Below are 16,701 nucleotides of genomic sequence, written 5' to 3'. Positions count from 1 at the left end.
TCAAGAAGTTTTAAGAGCTAGATGCAAGCACAAGGACCTGTTGGGAAAGGAGGGGTTTCTCTTTTCAGTTACCTTTTCTATTTTACAAGGCTGGAAAAATTTCAAGCTTTAAGTTATGATTTTTATTAATACAAAATCTCTCTGGGGTTGATTTTGTCTGTCTTTGTCCTTAGAAGTAATCTGGGGAGGAAGAAAAACAAAGATTTTTGGAACTTCTTATGACCCTGAAATATTAAACTAAGTCCCAGAGAGCAGGATTAATATTCAGAGGTCAAAGATGCTTGATAAAGTTATTTTTTTTTACACAGTTAATTTCTCACATGGCTCGTACTGAATGTGCTGTTTTGCCATGTCACTCCACAGTGACAGCTGGGTAAATTTATTGGATGGCGAGAGTTGGAATTTCTGCAGATGGAGGAAACCTTTTTCCTGGCCAATTGATTTAAAAAGAAAATGGTTTGTCAGTGTGCAAATGCATCTGGAGGAAAAAGGGTAAAGGAATGAATTAGAGGTCAGTCAGTATAATCATAAGTGAATCATATAAATGTATATGTGTGCTCAGGCTGTGCAGACCTGACTGAGTATTCATTGTTCTCATGAATATTATGCTGGCCTGGATTTTTTTTTGAAAAATGTTGGAAAATGTTGATTCAGTGAAACCAAATCTTTTTATAGACACATACTTAGTTTCACCTGTATTCGGCTGGAAACGTTTTCAGGTCTTGGGCGAGAATTTGGGTGGCAGGAGAACACCAACCTTTCCCCTGGAACAATGCAGTGGCCGAGGCAGGGGCACAGGCGTGAGTGAGGTGCGCAGAGCCCCCTGCCCGTGTGCCCACCTCGCCACAGGCACTGGACCTCCCTTCTGTGCCTGGGTTAATTCTTTCCTCACCCTGCGGGCACTGCACAAGGAGGCTGTGCTCGGTATGAGTATTAGAAAGGTCATTGTTAAGTTCGACTTCTGGGTTTGCTTTTGTTTTTGGTTTTGGGTGGGTTTTTTTTGTTGATATAAAAATACATTTTGGGACTCTGGAAGTTCAGAGAGAAAATTTTTCACAAGTTATCTTTGAATCCTCGTATTTGCTTTTGGGGGATATTTGGGGGATCCCATATTTGCAATGGGATTGCATATTTAAGCTCCTTCACTTCAGAGAGTCCTATTTAATAAGTAAATCTCTACCTCTGTCCCTCCAACCGTGCTTCCTCTTCCTTTTGATTCCTCCTTTTGTTTTCTTCTCGTACTTCTGGTGTGTGGCATAGAGCTTCTGGACCTGGGGTAGCCTCCTCTTCCAATATCCCCGTTTTCCCTACAACTCCTGATTCAAACCACTCCTTAACACAGTCTTTCCTTCTTTTTTCTTTCACCTCACTTGCAATTATCCCCTCACGCTGCTCTCCTGTGTTGTACAGATGAGAGTTCCAGTTTTGTAGCTGGGTCTTATCCCTTGCATTATTCTTTCAGAGGTGTTCTTTTAAGAAATCCATAAAGTTTTAAAGGTTTAAAGGCCAAACTTGAGAGGAAGATCTGGTAAGGGTGCAAGGGACTTAGCTATTCTCTCCTTTACCCCCCTTTTCTCTTCTTAAAATATTGTTTCCATTTGCAGCTTTGCTCCATGAATAGCAGTTAAACCCCCCTGGGGCACGTTTATCCAGTCACCCCTATTCTTACACATTTGGGGGGGAATAAAACGGAATCCAGATACCATCAGCTCCTGCTGTTGGGCAGAAGTCCGACTAACGTTATTTTGATAAAAGCCCCAAAAGCCACCTCCCCTCAAGGGATTCTGGCTTTATTTTATGCTTTTAAATGTATCAGAAAGAAGCCATCATTTCATTCAGCATCTCCTCCTACTCGCTGGTCGTTCGAAGACCGGAGAAGGTGGGGCGTGCTGCTGGAGCACCCCTGGGTTCCCATTCCTGATTCCCCATGCCTCTCCTCCTCCCCAAGCGCACACAGGCAAACAACAGTCTATCTGCAACCCCTGCAAGCAACTACAGCTTTTTGTTTAACTATATAATTGCTCTCTCGGTGTTTTTTTGTTTTTTTTTTTCCCCTGTTTCAATTTGTTTTCTTAATAACTAAGACCAGTACATTTAACTGGTCCTTTTTTTTTTTTTTTTTTTTTTTTTAAACAAGCACAGTGGCTATAACAAGATACGCAGCTACAAACATTAATCATATTAAAACTAATTAAACCCCGAAAAAGTTTCTGTGCATTCCAAGCGCTGGGGGGGGGGGGGGGGGGGCGGGGAGGGCTTCGGGCTGAGCACTGGCGTTTCCTGAGCGCAAGCAAATGCCTGACACATGGACTCCGCCGAATTCCAAAATGTAGCAAAGAAAAAAAACCCCAGTGCCTGCATATTTGGCAGGCATCACCACCGGTTCAGGTCAGTGTCTGTTTCAGCAAAAGACGAAGCCCTGCATGTTAACGGAGGGAAATAACTCAGAGGAAAATGGGAGGAACAACATGTGACATTTGGTAATTGCAGCCCTTCTGTTACCCGAGGAGCACCGCTCCGCCGCCGCTCTGTAAACACTTCCTCCTATGCAACTGCCTTTGAACACGTTTTTTTCGGGGTGGGGGGGAGGAGGAGGAGGAGGCAGAGGGAGGGGGGTGAGGAGGAGGTCAGGGCTTTCAAGCTGTTAGGATATGAATGAGCTAGGCTTCCCACCCCCCCTCAACTTCTTCTTTTTAAGTGTTTAGCGCAATCGATGTTTTAAGGAGCCACCAGTGAACGTGTGGCCAGAAGGACGTGCGAGCGCTGCTCGCCGGGCACCAAACCCCCAAGCGGGTAGTCGCCCGCTCCGGTGGGAGCCCGGCGAAGGGAAGAAGGGGGTGAGGGACTGAGCTCTGCACTGCGGTCCCCAAATGCCCGGTGCGGGGGAGGCCAGGCTGGGAGGGTGGGCCACCCCACCGTGCTCCCACCCTGCCGCTCCGTCAGCCTCCGCAGCGGTTCTCGGGCACTGGTCCCCAACGTCGGGGTGGGACAACCCCTATCTGCCGGGGAGCACAGTCTGACCTCCCCTGATTAATTTAGGAGCAAACCCGCCCTTGAAGCCTTTCCCGGCAAAAACAAGACTAGGTCATTATGATTTAAAATTCCGTTTGGGGCATTGTCTTCTTACTTCTGTCTTGACTGTGGGCACCTTAAGCTGCCTTTGTTGCTGAGGAACTCGCTATTTCTTCAGAGATGGGGCTGGATCACTTGTTATTGTAACACTTATTGGTGATAAAGTTCAGTCTAAAAATTAAGCAGCTGCAATGTTGCAGCACAAATTAGTTTAATGTAAGCAGTCAGGAGCAGCTGTTTGGCTCAGGACTCCGGCTCAGCGGTGGGGGAAGGGCCCTGCGATGCTGACAGTGTTTTTTTTCTCTACATAAACATTTTCGGCTGTTGCAGCTTTTGTGCCGATCATGTGACAGTGTCCCTAGGCAGATAATTTATTTCTGTAGCTTTCATGAGCAATCATTAACCTTCAGACACTGAGCTTGCTTTCTGCTTTCTGGCATTTGTTATTTTTTTTGGTATCCTAACTAGTTTAATTCACAGAGTGTCAGGAGAAAATTACAACCAATTTATAATAGACTGTAATGCATAATACTTATGTTTCTATTAAAACAGACCTTGCTTACAAGACCATTCTTATGGCTTAGCTTGTGTTCATGGATCAGAATAATTATTTTCAGTGATGTAAGTGCAGCTGTCATCATGATACTCCCATAGTGTCTTATTCTGAATGCAAAGCCCTTCAGAGTCCTGATTTGGGACCACCCTTTTGAATTTCCCCTTCTTTGCCGGAGACACTGCAGAGTTTATTGAGATGCAACAGGCTTGGGAGAAAGGGCGTAGCGTTTATTCCGGCGATTGCTATTCTCCCACCATGGCTGGCTGCCCGACAGGTATTGACCGCCGCAGAAAGTGCGTCTAGAAGAGAGGCATTGCTGATAACAATTACGGCTTGGATCTGGGGTTTCAAAGCAGACTGCCCAGATAGGGTTGGATCACGCAGCAGTTGTGAATGTTAGAAAAAGACTTTATTTTCACTCCTGGCCATTTTGTTACAGTGAGGGAAACAATAAATTAAGTGACTTTGTCAAGGTCACTGAAGAAATAAATGTCAGATAGGAATTTCCCCTTCCCTGATCCTTTTCCCCAAGTCCTGTGCTTTTGTCTAGGGAAGACGACAAAAGAGTGAAAAATACAGAGACTTGGGCAAAAGAACTCAGAAGAAAGCAATAAAAAGGGGGAAAAATCATAAAAGGAGCTGAAAGCCAGGATGACTGCCGACTTACTGTGAATATCATTTTCCTTCAGATCTGAATGTGATTTTTGCCTTTGTTCACTGCCTCCCTGCCCTATCTTAATTCCCTTTTCTAACTGGTCATTCACGAGCACTAGGAAGTTCATCTTTTTTGTATCAGAGAGCAAGACACTACGTTCGTATACGCTTGTGAATAGGTGTAATCTAGCCATACATATTCCTTAGTTTATTGTCTACAGCATGTGTCACAGTGGAATCAGACATTTATGTTAAAAGTGCTACCAACATAATGTTGCAGATACAACGGACGTGACAGCCACAGGGTGGAGGGGAACAGAGATGGAGAAATAAAAAGATTTTTCCAATGCCCCAAGGAGGAAAAGGGACATTATCATAATCTGGTCAATGGAAGAGCAGTAGCATCCAGATAGCTCAACTATTGCCCTACCCTCTTGGGACTCAAAGGATACTTTGGCTATCCTTTGATTGCTCATTAGCTTAAGAAAAAGGCATGTAATGGGAAGAAGACCAAAACATACACGTAGTCTGGGATGTGGCAGTGGTACACGCTACATCATCTTGTAAAATATAAAAATGGGTGGACGGATTTTGCTGTCAATGTCAGGAAAAACATTTCCTTTCTCATTAGTTAAAAATAATAGTCTGAAATTGGTGTTTTAGTGATGCCTGGTTTCTGTGTGGAAAGATGAATGAATGAGTAGCTCACTGTTTGAAACCTCCATCTTTCAAAATGTTTAATGAAAATGAAAGCACAACATATGGTAAATGTGGACTGAAATCAGGGATGAAAAAGCAGAAGCCTGGGACACGCACTGAAGGGCAAACGGGACTGCAGAGGGGCTTGGTGGTGTGTTACGTATAGAAGCGGGCAACATTTTTGGATGCATTAGAGTGATTTAGGAGCTATCATCCCATTGACTTTTGCCTAGAGTCAGGATGTAACTGCCTAAGTCAATTCTGAAAATGGGAATTAGATTTCTAAGTCATTTTAAGGTGCTTTTGAAATTTTTACCCCTAATCCCAGGGTGATTAATTTGTAACAAGGTGATTCATTCGTATCTTTCTTGTCTTCAGAAGCCTGAATGACACATTTGAGATGCACTCTAAAAGCACAGGTAATAGTCAGAGTGCTACCTCAGCTACTTTAAAAGACAATTGATTAATTTGAATTCATGCTTTTCTTCGGCACGTTTAAAGGATTCTGAAAGTAGCAATACAGCTTTGGAGCTGCTTGGTTTGAACTGTCACTTCCATGCCCTTGCCTTCATTAGGGTTTTCCTTTTTTGTTGTTTCTCTTTCCCCTCTGAATGAAACTTGTCCCCATCCCTCCCCGTTGCTACCAGCAATGCAGCCCCTCCGGTCACAGCAAAGCCAGGAGGCCCTAATGCGGTAGCTGCTTTGCTGCACAGAACGGCTGAGTTGCTTTAGACAAAACCGTGTCCAGGAACCTGGCTGTGAACTTCTCTCTCTTACTTTGCACTGGGAACTACAGGTACTTTGGCTGGAGCTGCCCCACAGTTAGCGAGAAAGGGCTGCTCAGATGCAGTTAATAAGACACGGCTTTCCCACAGTAAATTCAAGCCACCTAACCTGCTAATTTGTCCGAAGATGAGATAAGAAATGATTGCTTTGGTATTTCACCAGATTTTGTTAGAATCTTGCTAAGAACATACGGTGGTGTTTTATGAACTTTTTTGTTTTGTTTTGTTGTTATTACTGTCTTAAAGTTAATCTACTGTTGAAAAGCTGGAACTGTAGTAGTACTTGTATAGATTTGGTCAAGACACTATATAAATCTATATATACTGCAACGTTATTGCAAAGGTCGGTTTCCATTGCTGCTGTGAGCCTCTGTGTTTTAGGGTGTAACTGATGATACAAAATCCTTTCTGGAGTAAAATGAAGACTGCCAAGCCTATCTATGGGACTTCTCGAAAACATTAGCGCTTACCAGAAATAGCAGACGTCAGAAACCCAGCTAAATATTTGAGTTGTCTGTGCTTTCAGAATCGAAGGATCTGATGATCACAACAACTTTACTTTTGTCCCGTGGTACAACCGCAACCAAATGGGCTTCTCAAACTAGTTTAGAAGGCTGGTGTTAACTTTACTGCTTGGAGTAAAGAAGCCTGCGTTTACTTGAATGTCTTCAAGGAGAGAAGTAGAGGGACTGAATGCAATACGGGTTTGATTTATGGATTAATATCTCCAACTTTTGACTGTGGAAATTATGTTGCGGAATAATTTGTTTCAGGCAGTTTCAAAATAGTCTCCCCGAGAGCTACAAAGTCACCTAAGTTTTTAGTGCTGCAGGCTGGAGAGAATCATGGTCCCTGGGAGCCCTCGCACACCTTGCAGCACATCAGCAGTCTCGACCACTACACATCTTTTAACATAAGGATCCCTAAATGCTGCTAAGGAAAACTGGGGACATCTGACTAATAGGGGAGACGTGCTTCTAAGAACATCCTCTAAAGCTCCCTGCTCTCATTCATGCAAGAATAAGAGAGGGGTAAAGCTTCACCTCGGTCTGGGCTTTTCCTTCCTGCGTCCTTTGCCTGGAAAAAGTGCTGCAAATCATTAGGTCCTTGAGGAACGAGTGCCTTGCATTGAGAACAACCCTTGCAGGCACTTCTGGCTCACATCGTTCGTTGTTTAGGACATTGAGCGCTAGGTTAATGAGTGACAGAGCTTTCCTGCTTGATAGCCCAAAAACTGTAGAGGGTATACCCAGAAGAACTAAAGGCTACCGCAAATTCTACCACCATCAGTTCTTTGAACTTGTCCTTTTAAATTTAAACCGGTACAACATGACTCTATCTGTAATACTTAAATATTCTAAAGCGGACCCCAGACTGTCCGCACTGCTCGTAGGAAAGAATGATAAAGCAGATTGCTTCGTGCAGTAATAGACAGAGCTCAGAAATGGGGACAAACACAAGGTAAGAATGCGTATGGAGGATAGTAAAGCTGCTCGATGAGGGTCTTGAACTGATGAATTTCTTTCCCTCGCATTTTTAATTGCTTAAAGGGAGTAAAAACCAACCAACACCCCCAAAAGGCAAAACCACAAAACAAAAACCTAACCCCAAACCCTGCAGAGGAAACGAAGCCACAAGAACATTTTTCACACTAGCTCATTTCAAGGGTCTGGCACACAGACAGCAAGCCTAGGAAGTCCGCAGGTGCATTATACCATTCTCTAGAATGCAGATACATTGCACTTTTACGTCAAGTACACTACACATGTGCTTTAATGTAGTTTTAAGCATTTATTTATTTTAAGTTTGATTTTTTTAACACCAGTAATCCACTCGTTCTTTTCACTGCCATGCGGCCGACTAGATCCAGAGGCTTCACATTGGATTGCTCGCTCAACCCAGAACGTGTATGGTGTAGGGAAGGTTGAGCAGACAGAACTTGGTTTCACAAGATCAAGGGACAGCTGGGGGGAACAAGCTTGTAGTTTGCAAATCAGAAAGTATTTCACTTATCTGAACTGCAAAACATAAAAGAAGGGAGGAGTTAGCCAGAAACAGGAAGCAAGGATCTAGAAATGTATTTTTGACGCAATTACTCCCCCCCCGACAATTAACAACATAGAAAAAGCAATGTCCAGCTGATCAGAAGCATTGCATCTTCTGCATGAGTTTTAGTTTCTCTTTCGGGCACCTGGCCACAGGTTTAGGAGTCTGACTACAGGTGTGAATATTTTGTCCTATTTTTTTTTCCCCTCTTGAGAAAAGTTGTCAACTTGAAATAAGGTGGTATGTTGAGACCAATGTCCTTTTATGGAGCATGCATTTCAAATAGAAAGATAAATATCTCAGAGAAACAGCAGGAAAATCTTTATGATTTAATTAGCTCAAGTTAAGGTTAATATCAAGCTTTTGAAATGCATTTGTTCATATGTTTATTGTTCATTTTCTCCATATTTAATTTTGGTTGGAAGACTGTTGTGTTTTTTTTCATGGGTTTTCCTCCCTGATTTCTGAGGGAAAAAAAAAAAAAAGGACTTTTCAATAAAGCTTTCACATTCTTTACAGGGGCTTGAACGTTTAAATTGTTAGAAACCTGAGAACGGGTGAAAAGAAAGAGGAGCAACATGCATAATAATAGTTAACTATATTACTTACGTGCCTTTCACTGTTGTCTCTTGCTATACATTAGGAGGTCTACCTCACACCATTATTTTATCAATTGTTTAATTGGCTCTTCTTACAACTGACTTCTCCAAGAGCCAGTGAAATACCCAAAATATGGCTAAATGGAGAAAAATTCTCCCAATTAGAGAAAGTTTCAGAGGGAGGTATAAATAGAGCATAATCGAGGCTTAAGTGGTATATAACCTGTTGTGACCTTCTGCATAGAGGACATTCACCCTTAGCTAACTATTTGAGCAAAGACATGTCTGGTATTGGTCCTGTAGTAAATAAAAGGCATTCCTTCCCTTTAAATGTGAACTACTATGATCTGCAGCTCCAGCATGTCAGTTCAGTTTTCTTGGAGGGGAAGAATCTGGTGTTTGCAAGCTGCTTTCTAAGTACTTAAGTGGATTTGAGAAGCAGGCAGGCATATGCTTGAAAAAAAAAAAAAAGAAGTGCTTGAAGAAAAAAAATGATTTTCAGATTTCCCATTCAGAATTTAAATAGCAGTCCTCTTTGTTTGTGTGCTCAATATGTAGTAAAAATAGGACCTGTTATAGCCAATTGCTACTCTGAGATTACATCCAGTTTCTTTACTGAAGCTCAGATTTAGCCCAGTATCTGCCCCGAGAAAGAAATACTTACATGAGATGAAATGATGGAATTGGATGTACTATAGAAATGGTCCAGCTAGGTATAACTAGAAGTAACGGGATGAAAGTGAACAAAGCAAAATCCATGCTGATAATGAGGAAAAATTTCATAGCAGTGAGGTCTGTTAGTCTACTGAACGTCTCCCAAGGGAATGAGTTGAACCCTCATTGCTTTAGTTACTTTTAAAATGAACAAAACAGTCAAGATCCTTGTAGGGAGACACTCTTAATTAAGAAGAAGACAGAAAAAATGACCTAATGGGTCTTTTTTTTTCCATCTCCACTGTTCATGACTATTATTGTAAGGCAAAACCAGGTTTGGCAAGAAAATTATGGATTTCCAATTTTCACAGCAATTTTGCAGCACTCTTATTCCATAATAATAGCAGTTCTTTCCCACTCTTCATTTCCCTCTATAAACTTTTGTGTGTTGCTTTTCCTTCAAAGAGGGCTATTTTGTAGCCCTCTGACTAAGAGGAGCTGTCAGGTAGCATAATTTACTTTAAATAATACTATTTGTAAGTTTAAGATAAATATTTGGACCTTGTGCCTCCCGATTTTCATCAAAAACTCTTCAGTCAGATGTAAAGGCCGGGGTAGCAGTACTGGACAAAATGTTATTGCCTGTAACTGTGGCTCGTTCCACGAAATAAGGAGCCGTCACATATACAGCGAAGGCTTAGGCTCGTGTTGACTTTCACGAACATAAGCTACAAAGGCACGAGATGCAGCACATCTTCGTGGCCAGTATTTAGGGCTCTTTATACAATTTCAATGCTTTTCTTCTTTCCACAGGAAGCAGTCTTTGACGTGAAATGTTTTCACGCTAGCAAGAGGTCCTGGCAAATGTGACTCCTGCTCCTCTGGCTGGGCATCTCCGGTAGCTGCCACTCACATCTGCCACCACCCTGCATCCCCTCCCTTGTTCCCAGAACCCCCCCTCCATCAACGTGGATGGTGCACTGGCTCAGGCAACTGATAACTCAGCAAAAATAACAAATACAAAATAGTGCAAGAAGAGCAGCAGCGGCACGTGGCCCTTTATGGGCCCGATTCTCAGCAACTGGTTTTTAAGATGATAGCCACGTGAATTAAAATGGTTAACGCTGACGTAAAACTGAAGTAATGCCACGATGAGTCAGGTCCTGCTTCTTCGAATTGCTGTGCAAATATTTACCAGTTACTCTTCCCAGTAGCCAGCAAGCTACGCAACCTCATTGCTGCTTTGTCAGAAGACAGATTGGTTGAGGTAAAACGCAGGAAGTTCCGATTGTTTTGTTACAGTTGTACAGCAAAGGTAGGCAAAGGGTATTGAAGCCTGTACTGCAAAACCAGCCCCAGATAAACGTGGGAGTGGTATGACCAAGATGACCAGAGTACAAAATGGAGAGAGACATGGTGCTAATGTATATTTATTAGTGATTTACTGAGATGCACGTTCACCCCAAGAGTTAATCCAGGAATACCCAAGCCACTGTAATTATCCTTGCACAAAGGCTCTCTATTATTTGCCTGTTAAATAACAAAGCCTTTTCATTACCTGGCACTGACATAACTTTAGCTGTAGTGGTAGGTAGGCAGCGAACAAGCTTCCCCTGTTTGTGGGGGATGGGGTATCATGGGATGAAGCCCTGCCCCCCAAAGCCCTAGCCGAATACAAACGGGATGGCCAAACTTTTCTTTGCATAAAAATGACTAACATATTGCTAACATGCCCAATTTCCTGTACCACAAATAGCTGAAATCTTATGAGCGGTACAAAAAGCACAAAGGAGCGAACTCCTATCGCACACAGAAATGAAAACGCAGAAGTACCGGCCACAGGAATGTAACTGTATTAAAATCGGGAAAGGATCCAAAATCTGTAGTAGCTCTCTAATCTGCGACACAAGAGCAAGGATTTTCATTATGTTTTGCATTCCACATACGGCTTTGCTTTGGAGCTCTTATGCAATTGGTGATGCAGTAAAACCATTGTATTCATAATGATTTCAAAGATGTGGATGCTTCCAGGGTTTGACCTATTTTACCACTCATGCATTATACACTGGGTAAAGCTACTCTCATAAGGCAGAGTCATTAGTACTTAAAATGTATCCATCTACTGCTGTCCCTTTTCACTGCAAGGCTGCTGATTTTTTACAATTCTCAATCAATTATTCTTTATTCAAGAATTTATGTTTACATGCATCAATGGAAATTGCCCATGCACATTTTAAGGCAGAGGCTAGCACATAAAGATAATGTAAGGGGTTGCAACTGTTACTAGCCCAGAGCAAACACTTCTTCTGTTAAGGGTTTCTTAACCAAAGTCTAAATATTCCCTTGCATTTTCTGATATTTTTTACTTTGGAGATATAAAAACATACCCGTGTGGTCATTACTTCCAGAGCAATAGTGCAACTCAGGTTTTTTGGAGGCCCTAATTCAGCAAAATTTCTAATCCCATGCGTTGCTTTCAGTGGGATGAAGTCTTCCCTAGTTAGTTATGTCTGAGACCTATTAATGTCTATGGGACTCAAACTTTGCTACGGTAAGGTGGAAACATCTTCTTGAACATCAGTGTAACACTTCAGGAACTTTCCACAAGCCAGACTGGAAACTTTGTGGGCTGTAGTTACCATTGCAAGGGCAAACCTTCCTGCTTCTTTTTGAAATAGGCTAAATTGTACTAAATCATTTAAAGAATTAATATCTGATCCCCAAGCAGTGTAGTTCAGGGCTCGTTTTCTTTAGATCCCCTGAGCGATACTGCCTTGTACTGCCAGCAAACTTGAACTGGGAGCACAGCGCTGATTTCTCCAGGCTATAGCATGGGTTGACGTACATAGTAGGAACAGGCCCAGGACAAATGCATTCTCCCACTGCTGAAGCGTTGCCGTGGGTGAGGCATACAGCATATATGGCAGATGCTGAGACTAGGCTCAGGCCAAAAGTTTGCTTGCAGTGCTGGAAATACCTACCACCCTTCCCCTCTCCCTCCTCCACAGGGATCTTGTTTTCTGTGGGTCAGAGTCTTCCCCCTTTTCCACAAAACCTGGATTAATCTCTGTGAAGCAGCTGCAGAACAAAAGCTTAGATGCTCACAAAAACTTCTGTCTGTACCAGCCGCACCAGTAGCACTGGGGCACAGATCTTCCCTTTTTACCTGCTGGAGGGCGAGAGGTTCTTTGCCGTCATGTCCCTCCTTTTGACTTGTCCGACTCTTTTTTGAAACTGTTGGGAGGGAGGTGCCACTGCGCTGCTGAAGAAGACCATCCGCTGGTCACTTCAGCGTTAGGTGACTCAGGGCATAGGCCAGACCTGGTCCTGGGGGGGAATTCAGGGCAGGACCAAAGCTTTCCCCGCTGCCTAGTCCTGGTCTTACACCTGGGCTCTGGGCTGAGGTGGACGGTGTTTCTCTGGAGGGCTCTGGGCTCTTGAGTGCTTTGGGGCCAAAGTGTGGTCTCTAATGAGAAGTTAAATGAAACCTTTGCTGTTTCTCTGACCTCCACAAATAGGAGGAAAGTGAAAACAGAGGCAAGAGTCAATCAGCCCGTGATTACATTAAAGAAAATGGTTCTCTGTGGAAAGCATGAAAGAGAAAACAGACAAGGTGCTGGGACTGAAGAAAGGAAAACAAGACTAGTGGGGTTTTGAGGTCTTTTACTTTATTTTGATCCTTTCATAGTGTATTTTAAATTCATAAATAATGGAATAAAAAAGACCCCAACAAAACTCAGCTAAATGATCTTGAGCCCTCAAGCCTCAATCAAAAAATAAACACTATAATACTTTTAAAAGGAATTAGTAATGCACAGTTATAGTATTCCGTGTTTAAAAATAAAGCTGTTGAATAAATGAACAATACCTTGGCTGAAAAGTATTTCAGCTGAAGAGTGAAATCCCTGCAGAGAGTGATCTGTGAGATTCTGCAGGAAATCTGCATTACAATACACCATTTCCATTTCCAGGGAGGGACTCACAGAAGGACACATGGAGGAGAAAAAAGAAATGAAAAAGCCCCAGTCCTTTATGCCTAGGTTGTAGGGGTCCTTGGCCCATCATTCTCATGCTAAACAGTTACTTTTTCTACAGGTACCCAACTGAAATGGGAATAGTTTTCGAAGGAACAGTGAATGTGAAAAAGGCTAACAGAATCGGTTCTTTGGTTAATGAAAATTGTCTCCCCAGCTCGCCTAGATACAGCTGACATGGGTTTACCTCTCCGCCTTGCTGCAAATGAAGTAAGGAGTGTGTCCGTATGCGGTAAGCGCTGGGCTACTGCGCTGCTCTTTGTCTTCTGCTCCGCCATTCCAGCTACTCCACCTCTTGTTACTAATGAAATTTCTTTGCAGTGGAGGAAGAGCTTCTAGCTAGATCAGCAGCCCACTAGTCAACCAGCTCATGCGGGGTGTGGGAGGCCAGCGTCCTAAGGCTGGTCCAGTGACAATCTGGCATTGATGTTCTCCAATGCGGGGGACTACAATTGGCCTCCCCCTGGGCTTGAGTCTTCTGGCTGTAATTTAGCAGCTGGGGCAATGGCCATCCAGGGACTTGGATCCACGAAGTATTACGTCCTGGCTGACTGCCCCCATCGGAAGGCTAGTATGCAATGGGCCAGCCTCGCTTGTGTGTGGAAAAACTTACACAGGGCTGGTTTCCTCTTGCTGCAGAGTGGGAAAAATTGTGAAATCTCAGTTAAATTTGTGGGATAGGAAAAAGGGAAAGCCAGCAAGTGGAAGAAAAAGGAATAAATTTCCTGGCTTCTAGTCCCCGGGTTATTAAGCAAGCCATAGCAGAGTGTGACTGGGTCACTGGCAGTAGTATGTTCGTATGGTTACATCGGTGAAGAGTGATGCTAAACATAAAAACGTGCTGCCTGCACCATGCACAGCATGCGTGGAAAATGTTTTGGCCGATGGAAGGAACGGGCCCATCAGCTGCATGAATCTATTTGTTGCAGTCTCTACCATGACTAATACAATGGGGTGCTAGCCTGTTGTAGCAGATGAAGAGAGCCCAAGTAGGTGCTATGTTTCTGCTTCCTTAGCGTATCATTACTCAGAGAGTGTCTTCTCCTTGGGCATGTATTTAAAGGAAGAAAACCACAAAACAGTCAGCATCTGGTTATTTCTGCTAATCAGAGGTTTGTGGTGATCCCAAAGAGACAAAAAATTTGCCCATAACCTCTACTCCTGGAAAGCACTGAAGGTCAGTCACAGACATTTCCTATGTTTTCCCTTAGAGTGCTGTCTTTTGCTTAGAATCCATTGTGGTTCCGCATAATACCAAAATATGATCTAATTAGGGATATAATAATTTGAAACTTCTGCATTCGTACAACACAAATATCGGCCTTCATACATGGATTTATTCACATATACACGTGTAGCCTGTTGCACGTCCTTATGTATGTGCATATGTCTATGAATTTGCGTATTTATGTTTGTGCTACTGTATGTACGAAGGCAAACATTTCAAATATGTGTGCATGTGAGGAGGCAGATTTAAAAGCATACCTTACATGGTATAAAATATACTGCTGCATAAATCACAGAAAGAATTCCATCTCTAAATTAAGGTACACTCCAGAAAGAGCAATTATTGCCTCTAAAATGTTTCTGTTAAATTCATGAGACACCATACAATTTTATTCATGTTATCATCTACGGTTGCCTGAAAGTGTAAAAAAAAATCTTAGCCACTAGCAGAGTAACGTGCAAAATACTATCAAAGGAGTGGCAAAGGTCACTTCTATTGCCTGCCTTTTTATGAGTTTCATTTTTGTCTTTTTGTTTTTCTCATTGCAGTTTGTTTGTGTACACCGCTAAACTTTAATGGAAGAAAATATGAGGGGGCAAAATAAATATAAAGAAACAGACTGCTGTTCAACAGTGCTGAGCTGGTATTTCCATGAATGATGTTAGACTCGTGTTTCGAATAAAAATTTAGAAAGTTCACAAACAGAAGGTTGCAGCAGTGCTTTTCTCCTTTCCTCTCTCTTTTACACTTGACACATTTTAAAATTAACATCTTTTTCTGTGTGTTATCATTAAGCACAGCAGTACTAATTCTGTGAGGCACAGAAAGGAGAGACCATCAAACAGCTGGACCGTACGTTTTCTTTGGTACCATAGGTGGCCCATTGCTCTGTGCATGGGATTTTGTTTGTGCGAGTTCACATTCTGAACTTGCTTGCTTAACCCCTGTAATAATAGTAACCGATTAAGGGTTTAACACAGCAAATAACATTTCCATATGCAGGTGCCTAACATCAGGCACGGAAGCCCCAGTTGAGATCTCAAGGAAAAAGGAGTAATTTTCCAGAGGTAGCAGCAAGTATTTGCAGGTCTTGTTGAATTCAGTTGTACCAGCATGTCCTTCGCATGGCTGTGAAGGAGAAGCCCTTAAGTCTGGTTAATCAGTTGAAATATTATCTTGATCTTCTCAGTAAAGTGCCTTAAATTCAGATGAGCTTTTCTTGCTCAGTACCAGGCTTAGCAAAGTGTATAAATAAATGCTTAGGTAAAAGGCAAGACTGAAGATAATCAGATACTTAAGTGCTTTGCTGTATAAGGGCATATCTTTCCTTGAGTCAGTCCCTAATTGTCTGTTATGCCTGCCTTGAAATGAGATTTACAGATGTTTTGGCAATGTTGAAAGGCTATGTAGTTTCATAACAATTTCTATAGCCACTCTTTTTGCTATAAGTTTGCTTTCCACCTTCCTACTGCAACACTCCTTCAAGAAGAAAACTCCATGAAGTATGAGCACAGTCCCCGAAGGAACAGGTTATTTTTTGAGGTGAGAGAAAACATTATAAGTAAAATGTATCCTGGGCTGCACCAAAAGAAGTGTGGCCAGTATGTCGAGTAAGGTGATTCTGCTCCTCTACTCTGCTCTTGTGAGATGCCACCTGGAGTACTGTGTCCAGCTCTGGAGCCCCCAACATATGAAGGACATGGACCTGTTGGAGTGAGTCCAGAGGGGGGCCATGAAGATGATCAGAGGGCTGGAGCACTTCTCCTGTGAAGACAGGCTGAGAGAGTTGGGGTTGTTCAGCCTGGAGAAGAGAAGGCTCCGGGGAGACCTTAGAGCAGCCTTCCAGTACCTAAAGGGGGCCTGGAAGGCCCTTTACAAGGGCATGTAGCAATAGGACAAGGGATAATGGCTTTAAACTGAAAGAGGGTAGATTTAGATTAGCTATAAGGAAGAAATTCTTCACTCTGAGGGTGATGAGGCACTGGAACAAGTTGCCCAGGGAAGTGGTGGCTGCCCCATCCCTGGAGGTGTTCAAGGCCAGGTTGGATGGGGCTTTGAGCAACCTGGTCTAGTGGGAGATGTCCCTGCCCATGGCAGGGGGTTTGGAACTAGATGATCTCTAAAGTCCCTTCCAGCCCAAACCATTCTATTATTCTATGAAATGTGATGGATAAGTTGACCTCTGTAAAAAAAAAACAGTGTTTCTGTTTCCACACAAAAAAATACCGTTCAGTAGGTGATAGCGCAGATTTTTCAGTCCTCACAAGAGGCTGCATAATTGCAAACCTGCAAAAGTGAAAAATGGTGGAGAAACAGTGACATTTCAATTAGTGGCTGTGCCTTCTCTACATCTCTGCAGATGTAGAGATGACAC

General features: G+C 42.8%; 1 long non-coding RNA gene across 1 annotated transcript; it reads left to right on the top strand.

Moving 5' to 3' along the window:
• Window positions 1-2,264: 2,264 nt before the first annotated feature.
• LOC309670427 lies at window positions 2,265-14,916 on the top strand. The gene is made up of 3 exons (XR_014269008.1): window positions 2,265-2,388; window positions 13,161-13,309; window positions 14,876-14,916. It is a non-coding gene; the product is annotated as an uncharacterized lncRNA (long non-coding RNA).
• The last annotated feature ends 1,785 nt before the right edge of the window (window positions 14,917-16,701 follow it).

The sequence above is a fragment of the Vanellus vanellus genome, assembly GCF_965231255.1.
Source record: "Vanellus vanellus genome assembly, chromosome: 3".
NCBI lineage: Eukaryota > Metazoa > Chordata > Aves > Charadriiformes > Charadriidae > Vanellus > Vanellus vanellus.
Note: the sequence above shows the minus strand (reverse complement) of the source record. Positions and strands in the feature narration are given on the sequence as shown.